Genomic DNA, 25,679 nt, shown 5'->3' on the forward strand with positions numbered 1-25,679 from the left:
GGAAATGGCTGGTAGGATCACGTGAATTCCATTAAACTGTGTGCAAACAGGTAATTACAATATTTAAAGCACGGTCCCGCCACAAAGCAGAAGAGATACCGCCACAGAGCTTCCCTGGCGCCAGGAAGATTGGGCCCGCCAATCCCGACGTCGGACTCCAGGCCAGGCCACTGCCGCTCCGATCTCCCGGCCCCGCCCACCACGGAACCCGACATCGGGCTGGGAACAAAATCCAGCCCTAAGTAATTGGGCCTGAATCAGCTCCAATATCAGGACTTGCTCCCTAAATCATGAAAAGACTTCCTTCAAATTTAGTCAAAGTGGCTAATTGACAGTCTTAAAAATATTATAACGTGGAACAGAAACTGTGATAAAAGTTTAAATAAAACATTGTGATTCAACCACCTCCACAGTCTGCTAAATTTCCCTGAAACCTCCAGCTTAACTTCCCTGCCAGCACATGGTATATTTTGGAAGAAATACTATTCTTCCCTAACAATGTGCTTTAACCCTGTAACACCAGTGAAACTATGTGCCATGTTAGTTTTCTGCTGTACACACGATTAACTTGTCCAAACTCACATAATGTGGCCTCCTTATAGTTAGTTGAGAGAAGAAGCTCATTACAAAAGTCTGGGATAGATCCACATTCCAGTGGTGAAAGCAGCATGTGCAAACACACTGTGTCACCCAGTACTGTAGTCCTTTAATTACTAATTTGGGCAGGTAAAGCAGGCTGAGACAAGTACTCAGTATGTAAAACTTGGGCGCTTAGTGCTTTGTTAAAGGATGAGATCAGTTGTATTTTTTTAATCCCTTTATTGAAAAAAAAATGACGAAAAATTATAATTTACCTATGAATATGAATGTTGCCTTTGGCTAAGTTATAGGGCAAAAAATCCTTTATTTAAAATGTTGATGATTATCCATATGTAGTGAGTGATCTGTGACTCTGCCAAAAATGATCCTTTACCTTTGACCTTCAAAGGCTAGTCTAACTTCCTGTTGCGTGAATACGACCAGTTAATATCTTTGTTCTTCACACTTTCAAGCAGATTTATGCAAAACTGAAAATTGGTGTCAGTTCAGGACTCAGCACTAGGAATTTACGACTGGCAACTACTTCTGCGAGAGCTCCCTTCTATTGCAAGCTTTTACTGCTGCCAATGTGAGAAGATCTTCATTTTATTCGCCTTGTGGGTTGTATTTGAAGATCCAGCTTTTGGACTGCATGGTGATGTACATCATTGTCTTTGTAGATATTTAAAATTAATTTTTAAATGCAGATTACTTACAGTTGTAGCTTTGAAATGTCCAACCACACACTTAAATGTTCCTAATCAATTTTAGTAATAACATTTTGCAGGATGGACAGTATCCATGTATTGCCACTGTTTCATTTATAACCCAGTACTCATTTCTGTAAGACAGGCTACTGGTGAAAATACATCAAATGTTCTGGATTGTTCAGTAATATGCAAAATATACACATCTTATTTGAATGTTTAAGTGTTTTAATATAACTCACCTAATTTGTGCTCTGTAGCTAAAGTATTTCATCCTACACATTTTACAGCACAGCATGTTTTACTTTGGACCTAAATTAGGCATATGACAAATGCATTGTTTTTTTTAAAATCTGATTACATATACAACTTTATTTCAACGTTTTGAATCCACTCTATATATTGATCAGTTTTTGTTTCTTAAAAGATAGATCATAATAAGATGACATTAATAGATTCTGGCAAATCCTGTAGCCGGAAAGTTCAAAGTGATGCTAAATCACCAAATGAATGACCTTCAGCAAGTGGCAGGGACTTTTTTTTGTAGGCAGAAAAAAAATGGATCTTAAGCACTAGCCATCATTCTTTGCTAGGCTTATGAATTACTACAATATAATACAAAAAATCAGGAGGCAGAGAGAGGTAGAAGGAAACACTGATTTTGTTTTAGATAATATGAGTTCCAGACATACAATAGAGTGTTTTTCCATTTTTCTTCTTTATATTTGAGATTTACTGTTCAATACATAGAGGTTCGAATGTTTTACTGAGCCAATAATGAAGTCTAGCATTTAACTATTTGTGCGCCATGGAAAAATTATAGAGGGGAGGGAATGGGGAATAAGAGATGGGGAAGAATAGTGAGCAGAGGTACCAGTGCTGAGTCTATCGGCGAGGGCTGCAACAGTGCACCCTGTGGAGTAGCGAGGTATCTCTGACAGCAGGTTACAGATGCATATGTTTAACTGCGCATGTGTAAATGCTAGAAGTTGCTGTTCAATTTACCCCATTATAATGGTGAATATTGTTAGCCTCAATGTTACTCTGTTCACAAAATCCAGTCCATTACATTTACGATGTTCTGAGTGACTGGAATTCCCAAAGACTTGGTACTCTAGTGCTGCACTTATACTGCATCTGTAGTGTTGATGTGAAGTGGCTTTACTTCACACTAATGCTAAAGGCGTAGAATAAATTAGGAGTCCTGGCTTGACCTGCCTCCGAAGCACAGTGATGCTCTGCCTTGCTCCAGTATCAGGTTGTGTCCTGACTCCAGATTTACACCACAGTTTCTTATCTTTGAAGCAGTGTTACTGTTACAGCATAAATGTTGAAGAGTTTTCATTATATTTGTAATTCTATGTTGAATTGCTGTGAATGGGTAACTTTTTAACATAAAAATAAAAAGGCAGCATAACAACAAAAAGGGCACTGAGTTGAAACTCCGGGCTGAATATTACGGGCTTCCTAGGGACAGGCTGGGAGCCGTGGGGGCCCATAAAGTTGCATGGGCAGGCAGGGGATGGAGTGTCCATCGCCTTCCTGATGCCTTTGCAGTTAGTCCGTGGCAGAGAAGGCCAAGGATGGCCTCTCTTACTACCCGCCCTCTCCCCCCCCTCACCCCCCCTGCCGGGTGGCCAATTAGGAGCCACTTAAGGGCCTGCTCCTGCCGTCACTGGTATTTTACCAGCAGTGGGGTGTGTCTGCACCACGTGAAGAGGTTGCCCAGTAACTCTAGTAGGCCACTCTGTGGGCTTTGGGGATGGGGGGCCCTCCTCCGTGGGCAGTCTGAAGCCCACGGAGGACCCCCAGCGGCAAAGGCTTCCTTTGTACCATTACCCATACCCCTGCCCTCAGTAACACACACACACACCCCTCCCCTCTCACTGGGGCCTGCCTGAATGGCCCTGGTAAATCTGCCCCCACTTAACTGCAGTCCAGGCTCCATTGCTGTTTTTCTTCCAATGACTACTGCAGTTCCAGCAGTGTCCACTGCTCCTTGTGGCGCTGCTGAGCTGCCAGCCCTCTGATTGGCTGGCAGCTCTTGGAGGTGGGACACCTGTCCTTAAAGGGACAAGGATCCTGGTGCTGGGCAGTTAATTGTGTGAGCACCTTAAAATGCAGCTGAGGCCCCCCAAAGGGCCAAGGCGGGGGTCCCCTCGCTTTTTGGGCCTGGTGTCGGGATCCCTGCCGGCTGCTTAAATTCTAGCCCTTCATCTCAGAAAATGCTTGCACATTCCTTAAGCTTGAAGTTGGGAGATTTACTTATGTGTCCTGCTCTTTGCTTCAGTTTATTAGTCTCTAGTTGACAGCCACAGAATTGGAAACCAACATAATTGCACATGCATGACAAGGTTATTTCACTAATCGCACACGTAAGAAGTATTGGCACTGTAATGTCCTTAATGTCTAATGTTATGCCATCAGCCCATGTTGAATCCAACTCAGTGTGTTTATTTGCCAGGATCAGTAAATCTGAGAACTGGTGCCACATAGGAAGATTGAGCAAAAACTGCATCATCACTGCCATCAGACTAACCAAACCAGGTATTTTTACCTTCTTTAGTATCCCTTAGTGGAAGCTGTGTATCAGTGGCACAAATACAATAGGGAAATTAGGTTTGATATTTCCACCATGCTGAGTTTCTGATTTCAGCTGTACAATGGACAGAGAAAGTCATCAGGTGAATTGTTGCTCAGTTGCTCCTGTGCATCTTCTAACAGTGGACCAAAGTACGCAGTTTCTGAGGCCTTTTGAAGCAGGTGATTCAACTCGTCTTGTCTTCCACAATTGCTGCGGCGGACTCTGATCCTGTAAGGGGAGAGAGATAAAACTTTATAAAGAGGTTGTGCACTAATGTAAAGAAATCCAGTAGTAATCCAATAGAAGGCTGGCTATTGTTTGGAAATATTCTAATCTGAATGATCAGAACATTATCACATGACTAATATTTCAAATATTAGTGGACAAGTAATGTTTTAAAAAGCTTTATAATTACAAGTGGATTTGCCATGGTGTTGCTCACAGTCATCTAAATTGGTGCTGTATAGAAATGTGCCTGTCCCTTTAACTCCAAAGAAGACTCATTCCTGTAAATAAATAAGGCCTGAGGTAACTAGGAATTTAATTGATTTTCAGTCAGGGAGCTTTTCCAGTTAGAATGTACACATCTGGTTCAGTCTGAACTTCAGAAGCACCAGGCATTGTAAGATTGTTTTGCATCAGTAAGGTTGACATCTGCTTGCCCAACAGAAAGTCTTGATGAATCACAACTTCCTGAAGCTCAACATTAGAAAGACCAAAGCCATTGTTGTCTTCTCCCACTCCTTTCCCACTGTTCCTTCCCCATCCCAGGGCATGAAGTCAGGCCGAACAAAACCATTTGTGATCTTGGCACCATCTTTGATCCTGAGCTGAACTTCAAATTCCATATCATATCATTGCTGCTAAAATTGTTTCTTTGCACCTTCACAATATTACCTGCTTCCCCATCTACCTCGACTCCAGCCCCTCAGCTGCTGATACATTTTTACATGCTTTTGTTACCTCTCGATTCAACTAATTACAATGGTTTCCTTGTTGGCTTCCCATCCCCATGAATTGCAACTTGTGCAAAACTCTGCTGCACATGTTGTCTCCTGCTAGGCCATTCCTTCCCTTTCCTCCCTCCTGCCTCGCCTTCATTACTAATGGCTCCTTGTCTGTCAAGAACTAAATTAAAAATCCTTATCCACATCTTTAGATCTCTCCATGGCCTTAGGCTATCCTATTTTTGCAATCTCCTGCTATGGTTGTGAATTTTGGTTGGACAAAAGGACACTGGACTAAAGGTGGCAGAATAAATTGATAAAGCTGTTTAAAAACTAACATGATCCTTGGCTTTATAAATAAAGACATAGAGTACAAAATCAAGGAAGTAAGTAATGCTAAACCTAAGGACTTAAGGGTCTCAATTGGCCTTCCCCGCCCTGGACGAAACGGCAGGGGGCCGGGGCAAAATCAGGAACGGTGCCCCCTGCCATTTTGCTTCCACCACCCCCCCACCCCCCACCCTGCCAGTGTGCCCGCCTCCAATCCTCCAATTCTACCCTGGCTGTCAGTGATCCGATTTGGACTCCATAATATTAAACTTACGTTTTTTTTTAAGAAAACTGTTACTCTTTGGTTTGCAATAAAATAAAGTTGCAATTAACTGTTGTTTCTGTTCCTAAATTACTATTTTAAGATTATGAGGGAGGCCTGGATCCTTTGTGCTCAACTTTGCAGAAAGTCATGTCCATTTAAGAGAATGATTCTTTGCCTGAAGAAGTTGGCTGTCAGTTTCTATTGCTGAATCTGATTTTAGATTATTTGAATAGAAGTTAGAAGAGCAATAAATGGAAATTAGTTACACAGTGGCACAGTGGTTAGCACCGCAGCCTCACAGCTCCAGCGCCCCGTGTTCGGCTCTGGGTACTGCCTATGCGGAGTTTGCAAGTTCTCCCTGTGACTGCGTGGGTTTCCGCCGGGTGCTCTGGTTTCCTCCCACAGCCGAAGACTTGCGGGTTGATAGGTAATTTAGCCATTGTAAATTGCCCCTAGTGTAGGTAGGTGATAGGAGAATGGTGGGGATGTGGTAGGGAATATGGGATTAATGTAGGATTAGTATAAGTGGGTGGTTGTTGGTCGGCACAGACTCGGGCCGAAGGGCCTGTTTCAGTGCTGTATCTCTCTATGACTCTATGACTGAAGGTTTTCTGTAATACATTTTTGAGGGTGTATAATTTCTTTTGGATCTGTAAACCTTTGAAACAGAGAAGATGTGAGTTTTAATTCAACTTCAGTTTTGCAAGCTTGAAATGCTTTCTGAACTTCAAATTTGTGCTTTAAATCTTAATGTTTTAAATAATTCAAAAACTGGTTTCTTTTCTACTTTAAAATGTGAGTGTAAGTTGTATTTGCAGTTATAATATGCTTATTTGTACAATTATTCTGATAGTAATACTTTAGCTGAATATTATTTATAAGCATTTGTTTGTGGATGTTTCTTTCCAGAGTTAAATACTTTACAGATTGAATTGCACATTCATTTCCTAAATGTCATTTCCTAACTAATGACGGCTAACTAAAATTTATTCTCTATGAAAATGCAACTAATAATGGGAATTTACATATCTTATGAAATATTATTACAAAATTTATTGTACGTGTAAATATTGATATTTGAGTAAATTTAAGAATAATTAGCTTTATTTCTGTGTTTAAAACTAAGTTCAAGGCAACAAATGCTGTTGGTTTAATTGACATATATGCTTGTTTATGTGTAAGAAGCATACAATCAGAACCATTAGTGCATTATGAGATTGTTTTGTCAACCTTTTCCCAAATCATACAATATACAAGGTTTCCAAAAGCTTGAAACAGTTTTTTTTATAAAGAGAGGTTTCTTTTGTTCGTGCATAACACACTTGAGTGGTTGGGGCTGGTGGGGTGCGCAAGAGAGAATCTCCTTTCACGTTGTGGCTGAGTGGGTTCCTGGCATACTGATTTGTGACATGAGATAAAAATCACATTGCCAGGGATTACCACGTAGTCACTGCCTTGACTACTGTTGTAGAAATCACAGTAAGTGTATGAAACATGAGCTAAAAACTGATGGGGCCTAATGGTGGTTGTTTGCAAACAGAGGAAGTAGTGTATCTTCATCAAAATGTCTGTCTACGGATTAATCCATTCATCGAATTTGACCTTTCTGGCAAGGTGCAGAGCTTAGCTGATTGGTGAACAGTGATCATTTTTGCTTTGTTCACAGTGGCTAAGTTCTGCACCTGAAGAGAGGGAATGATGACCAGGGCTATAGAAATGTATGGAATACTTCAGTGAAATCTGCAATGAATTGTTATGATATTGATCAAACACTCTTTCCTGATGATAATTTCATAAGTATAACTGTTTCAAATTATGTGGACTTAACTTACAAAAAACGAACAGGTTTTTTTTCTTTGCTTTTTTGCATATTTTCTCTCCAGCCTCCCTCTTCTCCCCCCCCCCCCCCACCCCCACCCCAAAAGAGAAAGGGGGAAACCTGTGGAAAGGTGCTGGTCACCAATTTCTATCGCAAACATGGTCATTCTCCATGTGTACTTCAAGCTATTAGCCCATGGTTCAAATGGTGGCAGCGCAACTAAGCCCAGTTCTGTCAAGTCCCCACACATGCTTACCTCCAGGGAGTGCCACTGAATAATGATCTGGAGTGGGATTTCTGGCCACCCTTGATGGAAATTGGATCTAAGTCAGGTGACTTAGAAATCTGTTCCTGGCAGATTTGGTAATCTAGGCAGATATGTAGTACTCCAGATCACTGTTAATGATTGACCTGCGTGGTTCATTCAGAGAAGTTGGAGGAGTTGACCCATTGCTGGGATTGTGTTTTGAGATATGCAGCTCCAAGTAACTGTACAAACCAATACTCAAACTGGTAAGATAGGTCCCAGTTGAGCAAGCATATAAGTGTTCTGTGTGGGTAATCCGCATGGCTTTTGCTAGTTACATTTTAGCAATACCCCGTGCACATTTGGGGTTTCTTGAGCCTTGGCTGTTGTCAAATTGCACTTCTCACTGCAGTGTCCTAGATCCAGTCATCTTCAGCTGCTTCATCAGTGACCGTACTTCCATCGTAAGGTCCGCTGATGATTGCACAGTGTTCAATTCTATTCACAACTCCTCCGATAACGAAGCCGTCCGTGTCCACGTGCAGCAAGCGCTGGACAACATTCAGGCTTGGACAGATAAGTGGGAAGTAACATCTGTGCCACACAAGTGGCAGGCAATGACCATCTCCAATAAGAGAGAATTTAACTACCGCCCCTTAATATGCAGTTACCATCTCTGAATCCCCCACCATCAACATCTTGGGGGTCACAATTGGCCAGAAATTTAACTGAACCAGCCACATAAACACTGTGGCTACAAGAGAAGAACGGAGGCTGAGTAATATGCAACAAGTAACTGATCTAATGAATCCCCAAAGCCCTTCCACCATTCACAAGGCACAAGTCAGGAGTGTGATGGGATACTGTCCACTTGCCTGGTTGAGTAAAACTCCAACAACACTCCAGAAGCACAACACTATCCAGGACAAAGCAGTCTGCTTGATTGGCACCCCATCCGCAACTTTAAATATGCACGCCCTCCACCATCAGCACACCATGGCTGCAGTGTTTATCATATACAAGAGGCACTGCAGCAACTCGCCAAGGCTCTTTTGACAGCACCTTCCAAACTCGTGACCTCTACCACCTAGAAGAGCATGGGCAGCAGGCGCATGAGAGCATCACCACCTGCTAGTTCCCCTCTAGGCCACACACCACCTGACTTGGAACTATATCAGCAGTCCTTCATTGTCACTGAGTCAAAACCTTGGAACTCACAGCACTGTTGGAGTACCTACACCACACATATAGCAGCAGTTCAAGAAGGTGGCTCAGCACCACTTCTCAAGGGCAATTAGGGATGGACAATAAATGCCTGCTTTCCCAGCGACATCCACATCTCGTGAGCGAATAAAAAAACTGCACTTAAACTCTGTGGAATCAGGTAAGTTGGGCATGCTCCTATGGGGAGAAATTGTCAGGCAAACAGGAACTCTAATTGTGTGGATTCAGACTCAATTGTTTGGTTTGAACCATGGGCTAATAGCTTGTAACACAAAACAAGGCCATTTGGCAGTCTTGTCAATATAAGTTAATTGCTGCAGTAATTCAAAGCTAATATCATTGTCTTGTTCTGTCCCCACAATCCTGCTCAAATGTTTGTATACTGCCTCAGCTACTACTCATCACATGATTTCTGAAAATCCACATACACTACATCTTCTGCATTCCTTTTATCTGGACAGTCATGTCTTCAGAAACAACAACTTATATTTGTATATGCCTTTAATGTAATAAAACATCCCAAAGCACTTTACAGGAGCATTATAAAATAAAATATGACACCGAACCACAAAAGGCAATGTTTGGTCAGATGACCAAAAGCTTGGTCAAAGAGGTAGGTTTTGTGGAGTGTCTTAAAGGAGGAATGTGAGATGGAGAGGTGTACGGAGGGTATGCCAGAGCTTGGGGCCTAGACAACTGAAGGCACAGCCATCAATGGTGGAATGATTAAAATCGGGGATGTACAAGGCCAGAATTAGAGGAGCACAGATATCTTGGAGGGTTGTGAGCCTGGAGGAGATTAGAGATAGGGAGGGGTGAGGCCATGGAGGGATTTGAAAACAAGGATGAGAATTTTAAAATCAGGACACTTCAGGAGCCAATGTAGGTCAGTGAGCACAGGGGTGACAGGGGAATGGGACTTGTTGCGAGTTAAGACACAGCAGAGCTTTGGGTGACCTCAAGTTTATGGAGAGTAGAATGTGGGAGACCAGCCGAACTGAGTTTGGAGCGAGGACTGAAAACAATGGCTTCAGTCTTCTCAATATTTAATTAGAGGAAATTTCTGCTCATCCAGTACTGGATGTTGGATAAGCAGTCTGATAATTTCGCAACAGTGGAGGAGTCAAGAGAAGTGGTGAGGTAGAGTTGCATGTCATCAGCGTACATGTGAAAACTAATGCCGTGCTTTTGGATGATGTCACTGAGGGCGGCATGTGGCCGAGAAATTGGAGAGGGCCAAGGATAGATCCTTGGGGGACACCCGAGGTAACGGTGTGGGAGTAGGAAAAGTAACCATTGCCTGTGATTCTCTGGCGATGATTCGATAGATAAGAATGGATCTAAGTGAGAGCAGTTCCACCCAGCTGGAGGACAGTAGAAAGGTTTGGAGGAGGATGGTGTGGTCAAAGGCTGCAGACAGGTCGACAAGGATGAGAAGCAAAAGTTTACCTTCGTCGCGGTCACATAGGATGACATTTGTGACTTTGATAAGAGCTGTTTCAGTACTGTGGTATGGGCGGAAACCTAATTGGAGGGATTCAAACATGGGTTCCGGGAAAAATGGGAACAGATTTAGGAGGCGGCAACACATTCAAGGACTTTGGAGAGGAAAGGGAAGTTGGATATGGGACGCTAGTTTGCAAGGGCAGTGGAGTCAAGGGTTTTCTGAAGAGAGGGGTGATGATGGCACATTTAAAGGAGATCACCTGGAGAGAGAGAACAGTTTAGAATGTCAACTAACATGAGGACCAGCCTTTAGGAAAAGTTAGAACTAGTCATACATTAATTGCCTTTAATAATGTGTGATTAATCATCCCATGCATTTCTAATTTAAGCTAAATTCGGGATTCTAAGATTCCAATAGCAGCTGTTCAACTAACTGGTCTGTAGTTTACTGATTTATCCTTCTCACCCTTTTGGAACAGAGTTTGGAGACATTTAAGCACTGTATGAAGTTCTATGTATGTCAGACACCTAGCTGACTAAAATAAAATTAACGACAAGCAAATTAGAACACAGGTGTCAGCCTTAGCTCAATGTAGCACTTTTGCCTTGGAGTCGCAGCAAACCTTGGATGACAAAAGCACTACAATCAGATCTGGAGGAAATGTGAAAATATGCCTGTAGATAGCATTTAATATAGACAAAGGTAATGTCATTCATGTGAGATCCACCATTGACATGCTGTTCTCCCTTCGCCAGCTACAGGAGAAATGCCGTGAACAACAGATGCCCCTCTACGTTGCTTTCATTGACCTCACCAAAGCTTTTGACCTAGTCAGCAGACGTGGTCTCTTCAGACTACTAGAAAAGATTGGATGTCCACCAAAGCTACTAAGTATCATCACCTCATTCCATGACAATATGAAAAGCACAATTCAGCATAGCGGCGCCTCATCAGACCCCTTTCCTATCCTGAGTGGCGTGAAACAGGGCTGTGTTCTCGCACTTACACTGTTTGGGATCTTCTTCTCCCTGCTGCTCTCACATGCGTTCAAGTCTTCAGAAGAAGGAATTTTCCTCCACACAAGATCAGGTGGCAGGTTGTTCAACCTTGCCCGTCTAAGAGTGAAGACCAAAGTACGGAAAGTCCTCATCAGGGAACTCCTCTTTGCTGACGATGCTGCATTAACATCTCACACTGAGGAGTGTCTGCAGAGACTCATCGACTCAATAACAAGCTGCCTGCAACGAATTTGGCCTAACCATCAGCCTCAAGAAAACGAACATCATGGGTCAGGACGTCAGAAATGCTCCATCCATCAATATTGGCGACCATGCTCTGGAAGGGGTTCAAGAGTTCACCTACCTAGGCTCAACTATCACCAGTAACTTGTCTGTCGATGCAGAAATCAACAAGCGCATGGGAAAGGCTTCCACTGCTATGTCCAGACTGGTCAAGAGAGTGTGGGAAAATGGCGCACTGACACGGAACACAAAAGTCCGAGTGTATCAAGTCTGTGTCCTCAGTACCTTGCTCTACGGCAGCGAGGCCTGGACAACTTATGTCAGCCAAGAGCGACGTCTCAATTCATTCCATCTTCGCTGCCTCCGGAGAATTCTTGACATCAGGTGGCAGGACTGTATCTCCAACACAGAAGTCCTCGAGGTGGCCAACATCCCCAGCATATACACCCTACTGAGCCAACGGCGCTTGAGATGGCTTAGCCATGTGAGCCGCATGAAAGTTGGCAGGATCCCCAAGGACACATTGTACAGCGAGCTCGTCACTGGTATCAGACCCACCGGCCGTCCATGTCGCCATTTAAAAACGTCTGCAAACACGACATGAAGTTCTGTGACATTGATCACAAGTTGTGGGAGTCAGTTGCCAGCAATCGCCAGAGCTGGCGGGCAGCCATAAAGGAAAAAAGACAGAAACGCAAGGGGAGAGCCAACTGTGTAACAGCCCGACAACCAATTTTATCTGCAGCACCTGTGGAAGAGTCTGTCGCTCTAGAATTGGCCTTTATAGCCACTCCAGATGCTGCTTCACAAACCACTGACCACCTCCAGGCGCTTACTCATTGTGTCTTGAGACAAAGAGGCCAAAGAAGAGAAGAATGTCATTCACGTGTATGGGCTAATAACAAGCATGTGTATATCATGCAGGGTTCCAAAATTAAGACTTGAGTGGGAAAAGACCACAGTATTACAGTCCATTTCTAAAGGTTAATGGCCAGTGCTGTGAGGCGATAGCAAAAGCAAATAGAGAATATCTGAACACAACAAAACACTATAATGCTCTTGTACAACACCTTGATTAGGCCTTATCTAGAATATTGTGCCCAATTTTGTACTTTCACAAGGTGGGAGATGTAGAGGCCTTGAAAAAGGTTCAGAAGAGTGGCATTAGCAACTTAACAAGTCCTTAGTTATTACACTAGGCTTCGAGTGTACTACCAAAATGTATGGACTTCAAGGCATTTTGATTCAAGTCTTTATAATAATGAAGCGACTAGACTGTGACTGTGGGTGGACTATTTGAATTAATTTAGGGAGAACTAGGTAGCATGCATATAAAGTACCAAACATCCAACTAGGTTAGATATCGGGAGGTTTTTCTTTTGACCGAGGGTTGTTGAGCTCTAAGCAAGTTGCTGCCTTGTGTAGTTAGTGTGGATTCACTGCAGAAGGAAGCTGGATGAGTTCTTGGCTGAAGTTGATACTGCATAGAAACGGTAGGTGGGTGATGTGCTTGTTTTGATCATCTTTGGGGTTGAAGATAAATGTTTTCCAATTTTTCTTTTTGTTTTCAGGAGATTACCTGTTAGGCAAGAGCATTAATGGTCTTAATGCTTAATTGCAATGTAACAGTGTGGGATGGGATTGACGATCAGCTGGTCTTTTCCTGACCACCATTTTCATATGTTCGCAATGCTATATGTAACAAGTCCACAGTATTACTGAGTAAAATATTTGTGTCTTTCCTTTGTATGTGTACGATACACACACACTGGTTTCTTAAATAAAATATAGAGTGGTTTTTAATTCAAATTATTTATATTCGCCTGGAGAGGTCCTACACTACATATAGGGTGGCGCAGTGGTTAGCACCGCAGCCTCACAGCTCCAGCGACCCGGGTTCAATTCTGGGGACTGCCTGTGTGGAGTTTGCAAGTTCTCCCTGTGTCTGCGTGGGTTTCCTCCGGGTGCTCTGGTTTCCTCCCACATACCAAAGACTTGCTGGTTGATAGGTTAATTGGCCTTTATAAATTGCCCCTAGTATAGGTAGGTGGTAGGGAAATATAGGGACAGGTGGGGACGTGGTAGTAATGTGGAATTAGTGTAGGATTAGTATAAAATGGGTGATTGATGTTCGGCACAGACTTGGTGGGCCGAAGGGCCTGTTTCAGTGCTGTATCTCTAAACATATAGAGTGAAACCAAATTAGTACTGATCATAATAATATAAATAAAAGCAAAATACTGCGGATGCTGGAAATCTGAAACAAAAACAAGAAATGCTGGATTCACTCAGCAGGTCTGGCAGCATCTGTGGAAAGAGAAGCAGAGTTAACGTTTCGGGTCAGTGACCCTTCTTCGAAACTGCTAGTACTGATCTGTGGTTTATTAGGAAATCTTGTTCTGAAAAAAGCAATGCACCAAGACTCCTTAGACAGCATCTTCCTGACCCGCAACCTCTACTACCTAGAAGGACAAGGACAGCAGATGCATGGGAATACCACCATCTGCAAGTTCCCCGCCAAGCCACACACCATCCTGACTTGGAACTATGGTGCTGGTCCTTCACTGTCGCTGGTTCAAAATCCTGGAACTCCCTAACAGCACTGTGGGTGTACCTATCCCACATGGACTGCAGCGGTTCAAGAAGGCATCTCACCACCATCTCATGGGCAATTAGGGATGGGCAATAAATGCTGGCCTGGCCAGTGACGCCCACATCCCCATTAAAAAAAAATTGAAAAAAAAAAGTAAAATGATTAAAAGAATTGCATATGAATCTGCTTCAGTGTTTTGTAGTATGCAGTTTGCAACCAACCAGTCTTGTCCAGTGACAAGAATACAGAGGCAAGGACATAGTTTATATTTAAATGACATAATGTTGTCTTGTAATTTGCAAACATAATCAAGAAATTTTCTAAGATAATTTGAATATCTAATCTGTCTATATAGGGTGATTTCTGCAGTGAGTAGTAAATTTTCCACAAGAAAACGGCATGCCAGCAAAACTTATCTTGTACTTAATCTTACCAATAATATACAATCCCATTGTCTATACTATTTTTAAAAGGGGGTGAGGAAATTTAAATTGCTCTTTTGAGTAATTGTCCCTTGGGCTTCTGTTGTATTGCTACTTTTATATCAATATTAAGTGATTTCTTGTGTATGGAGGATATACTTTGGGATTCAGGTCCAGATTAGACTCTTAAAACAGATTATCTGGTCAATATCGCATTGCTGTTTCTGGGAGCTTGTCTGCAAATTAGCCGCCATGTTTTCCTACATTATATCAGTGACTGCACTTGAAAAAGTAGTTCCTTGGGACATCCAGTGCTTGTGAAAGGTGTGTCAGGAAAAATCCAGTGTGCCAAATGAGAAATGTTTAATTTCATCGGCTGGAAACTTATGTTACACTTTTAATGAAAAAAAACCCTGCAGTAACTTTTTTAAAAACTAGCAGCCAGGATGGCCACTGCAATTTGCATTTGAACTATCAGGAGATTGAACTGGAGACAAAAAGACTAACAAGTAGTCCAGCCAGAGCAATGCTTTGGCTAACTGAGTAGATTAGCCAGATAACGCTAGTTAGTGGGACATTCCAAATCATCTCGAGGCATTCTTAAAAGGAGACATCCTTCCAGGGCGTAAACACTGCCAACCCACCTAAGTGAAGTTTTGGGTTTTAGACTTTGGACCTCATTAAAAACAAAGGGAGTGAGAACCATGTGACTGTCTTCTCATCTCTGAAGAAACTGGAGGTTTTGTAACACAGACAAGCAACATCAAATGAAAACCGTCTGTGATTGGGGGACCCTCCAAACCTACGGCCTGCTACAGAAAGCGACAAGGGGAAGAGAGCCAACTGCAATTCTGTCTTCAAGCAACCCTGGGCAAAGCAGACCAACCAAAATGCTCTTTGACCAGCGAGGACTTCAAGAATACAGCTTCAGCCGAGGACTACTGAATTTACAGACTGTATTTAAGTTCCATTTATTCTGGACTTTAATCCAACCACCAAATCTGTTTCCCTCTAATATACTTGTGTGTGCATGATTCTCGTGTGAAAGCATAGTGCATTTTTAAATTGGGTTAGAGTATTAAGTATAATAAACTTACCTCTTGTTTAAACTCAAAATCTGTCCGATTGGTTCGTTCACAATCACAGTGAAGGAAAAAGGTAAAACACTCACAGAGGTGGTAAACACAACCACTGTTTAAAGGAATAAACCCTGTTGCAGTCAAATAAGAGGAAGGGGCAAGAGGGGAGCCTGAGACCCCTTCCTCACCTGGCCATAACAGGTGCTATATGAAGGTTGAATGCTTTAAAGCTAAGGAGGCTGCTTTGCACCAGTTTGATTCCAGTCAGGTGTGAAACTGAGTTTGAGAAGTGCCCAGGTTTAAAAACTCATTGGGTCTTCTCGGTACTTTACAACCTACTATTGAGTCTTTTTGATATTAGGAGAATATCAATAAATAGGATGCAGACACTCCACTGCTGACTCCACCATCTGCTCTTGGTCACTTGTAAAGTGTGAGTCTCTAAGTGAAAAAACAACTAACTGCCTTATGATCCCACCAAAGTATGTGCATCTGAGCTGGTGCAGGGTCTGCCTGAGTCCTGAGATGGTGCACCCTCATAGCCTTATGCGTTCCTCCCTATTAAAAACAAAATTGCCAGTGGAAGGGAGATCTGTGCATATCTGCAAGCAATTTGTACGTGGAGCTGTCCCTGAAGGGCAGAGTTGTAACTTGAAGTGCCTTTGCACTTTGCAAGTTACAGCTATCTGCTCCAGACCAGTACCACAATATAGATCCAACTTTAGAGTACACACATTGGCATCAACATAAATTTGAAAAGAACTTAGATCAGTTGGTTTGTTCAGTTTCACAGTGTGAGTTGCTACATCAGGTACTGACTGAGGTTGTTGCGGGTGGAAGGAGATGGGTGATAAGTGGGAGCGCATTGAGTGGAGCTTCCACTTCCAGGTTCCCTTTGGCCATTATCCCCCTCATGGCTCAGCTGCGTATCACTGCTACCACTCTGCTGGGGAGCACTTTGGTGGAGATCAGTGTGGCAATGTAAGGCCAAGGCTAAAATATCTCATCCTGTAAAAGGTGGCAGACATTTTGCACAGAGATGCCAAGGTGGGCATGGACTCATTTGATTGCAGCATTTGATGTTCTGTGGAGTTAGTCACTCTATCCATGGAAGAACGCATCATCACAATGCCTTGCGACATCTACCCACTCGCGTTTGATTGGACTCAACCATTCTCTGCAATTATGGTGAGTGTCCTTGGAAGATTTGTTGGTACATGCTATATTCTTTGCTAGGCTCAATGATTCTCCTTTTCATCGATGACCCCTGAGGTACAGCATCTGTGTCCAGTTGAGCAGAGCTTGGAGAGGCTGTGCCCTCCGATGCAGACACTCCACTGCTGACTCCACCTGCACCATCTGCTCTTGGTCACTTGTAAAGTGTGAGTCTCCAAGTGAAAAACCAACTAACTTCCTTATGATCCCACCAAAGTATGTGCATCTGAGCTGGTGCAGGGTCTGCCTGAGTCCTGAGATGGTGCACCCTCAAAGCCCTTCTGCGGAGTCATTATCCGTGACCTCCACTGACGGTTGCTACATGCATGAAGGCCCTATAATAGGTAACATTTTTAATTACTACTGACAAGGTACTGTTACGAAAGTGCGACTATATTTTTTAAGTATATGTTTTTGAGGGCTTAAATTTAAATTGTGGAGCTGGATTCATTGGAAGGCTGAAGATTTCATAGAAGCTGGACTTTGCTTTGTTACTGACAGTTCATTGAAAGGAAACTGAGATGTTGTTTAAAAACAGCCTTGCTGGAAGTCATGTGCTTTAAGCAGTAAACAACAGAAACCTTGGTGACCTGGGGAAGATGTTTACAGAGCGGTGACAGCTCAAGATTTATAGGGGTCAGGAGGCTTGTCACTTGAGATATTGTTTTTGGTTTCACTTTAGACAGTATATTGGAGTGTGAACTGTTTTGAAGACAGTTGAAGAAAACCAGCCAAGAGAGTAGCCACCATCAGCTCACCCTCTTTCATCTCTTTGAGAACTTCCTGAAAATCAAGTGTAAGAAATAGAGAAATTGTTGCTGCATTTCTCCTGAAAAACCTGCCAAAAACTCCTGATGCTGCATTTCTCCAGAAAAGCCTGCCAAACTGATCCTCAATATCGCCTGAAAGAACTTCTCTAGAAAGATTCCAGTGACAGCCATCTACGCGTATTTGGGACCCCAGACCAAAAATGGACAACGGACATCTTTCCATATCTTTTTTTTTCTTGAAGAATTAGCAAGTGTTTGGCCAAAGTATTCTATTTTAGTTTTTTTTTTGTAACAGGCCTCCACAGAGCAAATTTCTGTATTTTTTTCAGTGTGTGAGAGTTTGTGTGTGGGGAATTTAAAAAGGGGAACTTTCATATTTCAATTTGTGTTAATGCTTTGCTTCGTTACTGGTTAAGTCTTGTTTCATAATAAACTGATAATTTTGTTTATTAAAGAAACCTGGCTGGTGTATTTTATTCTGGGAAAAAAAAGAGTATTTGGCTGTATCAGTAATTGGGTAAATATTTAAAAATATGTTGTGACCTTTGGAAAAGTGGAACTAGAAAAGACAGTACACTCCTCCTGCCTCATTCGTAACAGAACGAATGTTGCAACGAAGATCATATTTCACTCATTGTTGAAGTCAAGTCACCATGACTGTGAGCTGCAGGACATGTGGGTCGCCGATATATAATTGTGTCACCAGGTAGCTAGCTGGGAGGTCCCCATCTCCTGACCACCGCCAGCCAGGGTGCCAAAACTCTACCATTTCCAGCATGTCTTCATTTGTACTTGTCAGGTGTGAGATGGCTGAAGTACCATTTCTGGTTCTCTTCTTTCCCCCCCTCCCCCTCCACTGCTCGCTTCTGCAGTGTGCAAAGGAACAGACTGGTGAGTGAATGTAATTGCATTTGTTCAGCCAACGGATGGGGTTCATTTGGAGAGGTTAAGTATCAGGGTGGGGTGTGAAATTGCATAGGTTGAGCGTTGTATATTCTTGTTAACGTAGTTCTCAGATATCTCGGAGTCTTTGGCTAAATAGTAACTCGTTTATATATATATTTACACTCTCATTAAGCATGTATCCAGCACTTCTCATGCTTCGAGCTCCTTCCAAGCCTAATATCCATGTGACTATTACATCATCAGTGCAGTGGGAGGGGTCACTCTTACTGTCTCAAATATTAACCCTTTCAGACCCCGATATGAAGGTGAGTAGCAGTGGTAGATGGATAAATTGGGATGTGAGGAAGTGCATAGAAAGAGATGGGTGCACTTGAAAGGTAAGTGGGTGTGAGGAGTGATGTGATGAAGTAGGCTTGATAAGGCAGAATGAGGGGGTGGGGTGATGCATACAACAGGGTATAGGTGAATGTGCAATTCGCCTTTCCTGACCGAGTTTGGTCATTAAAGCAGTTCCTGCATTGAATCCATAAATGTGGTATTCTCTTGATGCTGCTGACCTCCTCGGCCAGCTCCAGCGATGCCTTCTTGCTGTCAATAGCAGCTTTCTTCCTCCCGTTGCTGAGGAAGAGTATCTCCCTCTGGCTTCTCACTGACCCCAGCAACACATCAAATGCGGTGTCATTGAACAGCAGCTCAGCCTTTGTTTCCCCCCCCCCCCCCAAACTTCTATCTTCAGATTGCCCCTTTAAATATTGGAGTTGAGATTGTATCACGCACGTCCTCATCCTGCCCACTGATGTGCATTGGATGCTAAATCATGAAGTAAAATGCTAATGAGCTGGCTGAGTTTAAAAAGCCACTGACAGATACACTGAACTTCCAGGTTTCCCAGGTGATATCGGACCATCTCAGTGCATCTCCAAGTTAATAACAGGGCCATATGTCCCACATTTTGTGCCACTCTCCTCCTTTCTGGTAATCTGAGTGAGATTGGAAACTCATCATTTGAATCCATGAATCCAAATGATGAGTTTCTGATCCCATTTAGTCCATCAGAAAGATGCAGAACTCAAATGAGGTGCTACTCAGGGAGAGCAAATTAGAATCAAACCAAGCCAAGCACACATCTATATGCACTTTCTCTACCCATTTTCTTGGCTAAGGAATGTGGTCAAGGTGAAGGCAGAGCCAAAGGGATTGAATGAACTTATTAAAAATTGGGAGCTGAATTCCACCCCCCCCCCCCCAAACAATGGTTTGACTGCAATCTTTACAGTACTTTTTTAATGCCTGCTTGCATTTCAGTTGTTCTAATCTTCAATATCCTTTATCTGTTCAACCCTGAGGAGGACCTGATCTGTTGTGCCTACTGAACTGATAGCAGTTACTATATTACGTACTGGCTCAGTTCAGCAGGAACAGGAGTTGGGCCCATAAACTACGCTGTTGAGAAGGATTGAGTGCATTCATGGAAAATCCTAGCCCAAGGAAGAAGAAAGAACATATCAGAAAACCCAGTCTAGTAGGATTCATGCTGAGTCCTGTGGCTAAGCTATCATTTAAGATGGTCCCTGTTTCTGCGGTATTGATGTAATAAACCTCCTCCTTTATTTATTAGGCATGTTCAGTTCAGTTCGGTGGGCCTGTTTCAGTGCTGTATCTCTATGACTCTATGTTCAACTGTGGTGAACAGACAAAATGGCAGTGGGTACAACTGAATAAATCTCATTTTGTCCTTTTTCAAAATCTAAATTCTTGGTATTTGTATTTTGGAATTTTGTGTATTTTATATTACCTTAATGATCTCCGTATCAAACAATAATATACACTTGGAAAGACAATGCTTTAACTCTACACGTACTTGATGGAGCTTTCAAATGGTAAAATACAGATGAATATCTCTGGGTGGTCTCCTGCTTGGTTGCATCTGAGATCTGCTTGTGATTCACAGCTGTAGTTTTACCATTCACTTGTGTTTTGAGGGAAGACAGTAAAACTTTTGTACAGCTATTGAAATATTTGCTCTTTGTGTAACCAGGTGTAAAAAGGAAATGAAGAATTCCTCTCACTGAAGTTGATTAAATATTTAACATGATGTTTAAATGGGTGGAAGGCATTTGTAAGAATTTGGGTTATTTTTCTAATGTACATGTAAAAATTTTGTTTCTTGTGTGTGTCTGTCACATTGTGTCTTTCAAAAGTAGTATCACAGCTGAAAATATCACATTTCAATGTCATGTGCCTGTATATCAAAGTTAGTGATTGGTTGAAATGACAACACATTTATTCACAGAATCACAGAATTGTTACAGCACAGAAGGAGGCCATTTGGCCCATTGTGTCTGCATCGGCTCTCTTAATGAGCATTTCATCTAGTGCCACTCTCCTGCCTTTTCCCCATAACCCTGCACATTCTTCCTTTTCGTATAACTGTCTAATTCGCTTTTGAATGCCTCAATTGAAGCTGCCTCCACCACAGTCTCGGGCAGTGCATTCCAGATCTTGAGCACACGCTGCATGAAAAAGTTTTTCTTCATGTCGCTTTTGCTTCTTTTAGAATTACTTTAAATCCATGCCTTCTCATGAGTGGGAGCAGTTTCTCCCCATCTGCTCTGCCCATACCCTTCATAATTTTGAATACCTCTATCACATCTCCTCTGAGCCTTCTCTTCTCCAAGGAAAACAGTCCCAACCTCTCCAGTTTATCTTCATAACTGAAGTTCCTCATCCCTGGAATAATTCTCATGAATCTTTTCTGCACCCTCTCTAATGCTTTCACATCCTTTCTGAAGCGCGGCACCCAGAATTGGACGCAATACTCCTGTTGAGGCCACACTAATGTCTTCTACAAGTTCAACATTGAATTACCAAATAAATTTCTAATTGATTAATTATGAATTAATCACAATCAGTTTAATTAAAAGAGGAACCATCAATTAGGATTAAGGAGCAGCAATTGACCAGTGAAGCCATTCAAATAATTTTGAGAAGCTAGTTTGAGCCATCATTTTCAGCTAACTGAAAATAATCCTAAGTAAAGTCAAAGAATTCCGAATAAAATGTTTCATGTTACAAGTCCCTGGAAAATAGTGCCAGAGGTCTAATTCTATTTTGGGAGCCTGGGTTTAATATGGAGTACTTGAAGTATTGATATGGGCTTTGATGTCCATTTCTCATACTGAAAATGAGTCCCAATCACACACACAAAACCTCACACACACAAAACCTATCAGTGGTGATTATAAAGGTCCGTGCAAACTTTGACTGCTCTTTGTGCTCAATTCCCTGAAGTTGGTGCAACTTTTCTCTTGGCTTCACTTCCCACTGGAGGCAAAGCATTGGATGTTTAAGTTATAAATGAGGAAAAGACTGAATTAAAAGTATGCAGTAGTTTGGACAAACAAAAATGAGAATAAAACAGTGTATCCTTTGACTGACGGTGAGTAAAAGTATGAGGTGACTGTGGGGTTTCAGCATGTATTGCTAGAGCAGAAAAAGAATACTGCACTTCAGCTCTACAAGGCTTTGAGTGCCTACGCTCAGAGTGTTGTATCCAGTTTTGGTCCCCACATAAATTGAAGGATATTAAAGCTCTGGAGAAGGAGCAGAGTTGGATTACCAGATTAATATTTCCTTTTTTTAGGAGAAATAGGGGCTTTGAGGGAATGTGATATATTTTTTTAAATGATTGGATTCAGCCTATTTAGTAGGTACTTTGAGATAGAGATGTTAAGACTAGAGGACGTGCATCTGAAATTGTAAAGCAGAGTGTTGTTAGATGCTTGAAGTATTTTTTAACAGAAAGCGATTGCCACCTGCTGCAGATTAACCTGCAATGGATATTGACTTGTTCCTGGCTTTTAAAAGAGGACATGACAAGTTTCCTGAGTGAGGAGGACACCTCCAGTTTTTTAAAAACAAATTGTTCAAGATGTGGGCATCGTTGGCAAAGCTAGCATTTATTGTCCATCTCCAATTGCCTGCAAGGTGGTGGTGAGCCGTCATTATCGATATAGAAGGTATGTTAGTTAGCTGGATAATGGTAATGAGTAATGGGAATCAGTCTTCTTAAATGGCTTGGGGTTGTGAAGGAATTTCTGCTCTTTTCCTAAATTGGACACTTTTTTTGGCTCTCGGGAGATTGTATGGTTAAGCTGTGGCTAAATGGTGTAATTGCACATACCTGGATGGAGCAAACTTAGTCTTTTCATGTATGTTTCTAAAGCACAACCAAATGATGTGTTCTGTCTCTGTCTGTCTGTCTATATCTATCTATCTCTCTATCTATCTATATATATCCTAGTCTGATTGATGCCTGGCAGTCAATGTGTTGCTGTATGAAGTTGGTACACAGAAGGTTGGCCCTGTTTGGCACCGTAATTCCCTCCCCAGAGATCAGCAGTGCACCTTGCCTGCCAGGAGACGGTAGTCACACTCAACTGTCTGTACAGTATATGAGTGCCATCTATTCTGCCCTGTACCCATGGGATCGCTGGCACGCAGGAAATGTGGTTTATGCTCCATTGAACTGATGCCTCCTTTCCTCAGGGAAAATAATGCATGTGCTGCATTTTTGATTTTTTTTTTTGATGCTGCTTTGCTGCAATTAAAATGGGACCCAGTCAAATCACTGAAAGTTGGTTGATGGTGTACTGAGTGACATAAAAGTTTAATGCTTGTCCACTGGAAGAGTTGTTGAGATTACACAGTTATGTAGCAGCCCTTGGTGCAACATAGGAAGATAGGAACAGGAGTAGGCCATTCAGCCCCTTGAGCCTGTCCCGCCATTCAATGAGATCATGGCTGATCCGCAGCCTAACTCCATATACCTGCCTTTGGCCCATATCCCTTAATATCTTTGCTTAACAAAAATCTATCTCAGATTTAAAATTAACAACTGTTCCAGTTTCAACTGCTGTTTGTGGGAGAGAGTTCCAAACCTCTACCACCTTTTGCGTGAAGAAGTGCTTCCTAACATCTCTCCTGAACGGTCTGGTCCTAATTTTTAGACTATGCCCCTGAGTTTTAGAATCTCCAACCAGTGGAAATAGTTTATCTTTATCTAGCCTGTCGTTTCCTGTTAATATCTTGAAGACTTCAATCAGATCACCCCTTAACCTTCTAAATTCTAGCGAAAACAGGCCTAATTTGTGTAATCTCTCCTTGTAACTTAACCCCTGTAGTCCAGGTATCATTCTTGTAAACCTATGTTGCACTCCCTCCATGGCCAATATATTCTTCCTAAGGTGTGGTGCCCAAAACTGCTCACAGTACTTCAAGTGGGGTCTAACCAGGGTTTTGTACAGCTGCAGCATAACCTCTGTGTCTTTATACTCCAATCCTCTGGATATAAAAGCTAGCATTCCATTAGTCTTTTTGATTATTTTCTGCACTTGCTCGTGGCATTTTAAAGATCTATGCTCCTGCACCCCCAAGTCTCTTTGGACATCCACTGTACTTAACCTCTAAGTGCCCTGCTCTATCCTTTAGTGGTCCAAAATGGATAATCTCTCACTTGCCCACAGTGAAATCCATCTGCCACAATTTTGCCCACTCACCTAGTCTGTCAATATCTCTTTGCAATTTTATGCTATCATTTAGACTCCCTACAATGCCGCCTAACTTTGTATCATCAGCAAATTTGGATATATGACTTACTATGCCATCATCCAAGTCATTAATGAATAATTGAGGCCCCAACACAGATCCCTGTGGGACACCACTGGTTACATCCTGCCAATTGCAGTACTTACCCGTTATCCCCACTCTCTGTCGCCTACCACTTGCCCAACTTCCTAACCATGTCAATAATTTGCCCTCAACTCCATGGGCTTCTACCTGAGTTAACAGTCTCTTATGTGGGACTTTATCAAATGCCTTCTGGAAGTCCATATAAATAACATCCATAGACACTCCCCTGTCCACTACCTTAGGCACCTCTTCAAAAAATTCAGTGAGATTTGTCAGGCATCCATGTTGGCTATCCCTGTTTAACTGAAATTTTTCTACCCTATCCTTGATTATAGACTCCAGCAACTTGCCCACCACAGATGTCAGGCTAACTGGTCTGTAATTTCCTTGGTTCCCCCTTTCACCCTTCTTAAAAAGTGGAGTGACATGTGAAACTTTCCAATCCAGAGGGACCACTCCTGAATCTAGGGAACTCTGAGTTCCGATGAAGGGTCACTGACCCGAAACGTTAACTCTGCTTCTCTTTCCACAGATGCTGCCAGACCTGCTGAGTGGTTCCAGCATTTCTTGTTTTTATTTCAGATTTCCAGCATCCGCAGTATTTTGCTTTTATATCTGAAAGACTATAGTTAGGGCATCTACAATGTGCTCCCCGACTTCCTTTAACGCTCTCGGATGGAAACCGTCAAGTCCTGGGGATTTCTCACTCTTTAGTTCCATTAATTTTCTTGTTACTGATGATTTACTTACATTAATTGTATTAAGTCCCTGTTCCCTATCGGCTATTAATTTTTTCGGGACTTCTGGCAAGTTATCCTCCTTTTCAACTGTAAATACTGAGGCAAAGTAATTGTTCAACATGTCTGCCATTTCCCCATTATCAATGACATTATCTCCATTTTCAGCTTTTAGTGGGCCTACATTGCTGTTGACCACCCGCTTTCCCTTTATGTAACTAAAATTTCTTATTGATTTTGATGTCCCTTGCAAGTTTCCTTTTGTAATCTCTTTTAGTAGCTCTTATAAGCTGCTTTGTGACCCTTTGCTGGTCTTTGTATCGATCCCATTCGGCCAGATCTGTGCTGCGATTTGCATTTTTGTAAGCCCTTTTTGTTTTATGCGATCCCTAATCTCTTTAGTTGTCTATGGCTATTTTTTCTGTGAAGTGGAGCTTTTTCCTCTCGGGTATATACTCGCTCTGTATTTCATTAAATGTTCCTTTAAATATTCTCCACTGTTTTTCAGTCGTTTGACCCATTAACAGATCTACCCAGTTTACCATGGACAGTCTCTGTCTCATCCTGGTAAAGTCAGCCTTACCCAAGTCTAAAATTCTAGTAGCTGATTCGTGTTTTTCACTTTCAAACGCTACCTTGAATTCGATCATGTGATTACTATTTGATAAATGTTCACGCACAGTTAGGCCACTAATTAAATTTGGCTCATTACTCATAACTAAATCTAATATTGCCTGTCCCCTTGTTACATCTAGGACATATTGCTGTAGGAAACTATCCCGCACACATTCCAGACAGGTGCTAGTCTGCCTATCCCAATCTATGTGTAAGTTAAAATCCCCCATTAATACTACTCTACCTTTGTTACACACTTGC

General features: G+C 42.2%; 1 protein-coding gene across 10 annotated transcripts in view; it reads left to right on the plus strand.

Annotated features, from left to right (window-relative positions):
* aopep (aminopeptidase O (putative)) overlaps window positions 1-25,679 on the plus strand; it is a 356,223-nt gene that overhangs the window by 327,511 nt on the left and 3,033 nt on the right. For 2 of the 10 annotated variants that reach the window (XM_068030079.1, XM_068030075.1), the window contains one exon: window positions 1,053-3,744. The gene's annotated coding sequence lies outside the window, so the exon portion shown is untranslated. The other 8 variants (XR_010974899.1, XR_010974900.1, XR_010974898.1 and 5 more) reach the window with 8 other exon arrangements.

This window comes from Heterodontus francisci, chromosome 4 (assembly GCF_036365525.1).
Source record: "Heterodontus francisci isolate sHetFra1 chromosome 4, sHetFra1.hap1, whole genome shotgun sequence".
Lineage (NCBI taxonomy): Eukaryota > Metazoa > Chordata > Chondrichthyes > Heterodontiformes > Heterodontidae > Heterodontus > Heterodontus francisci.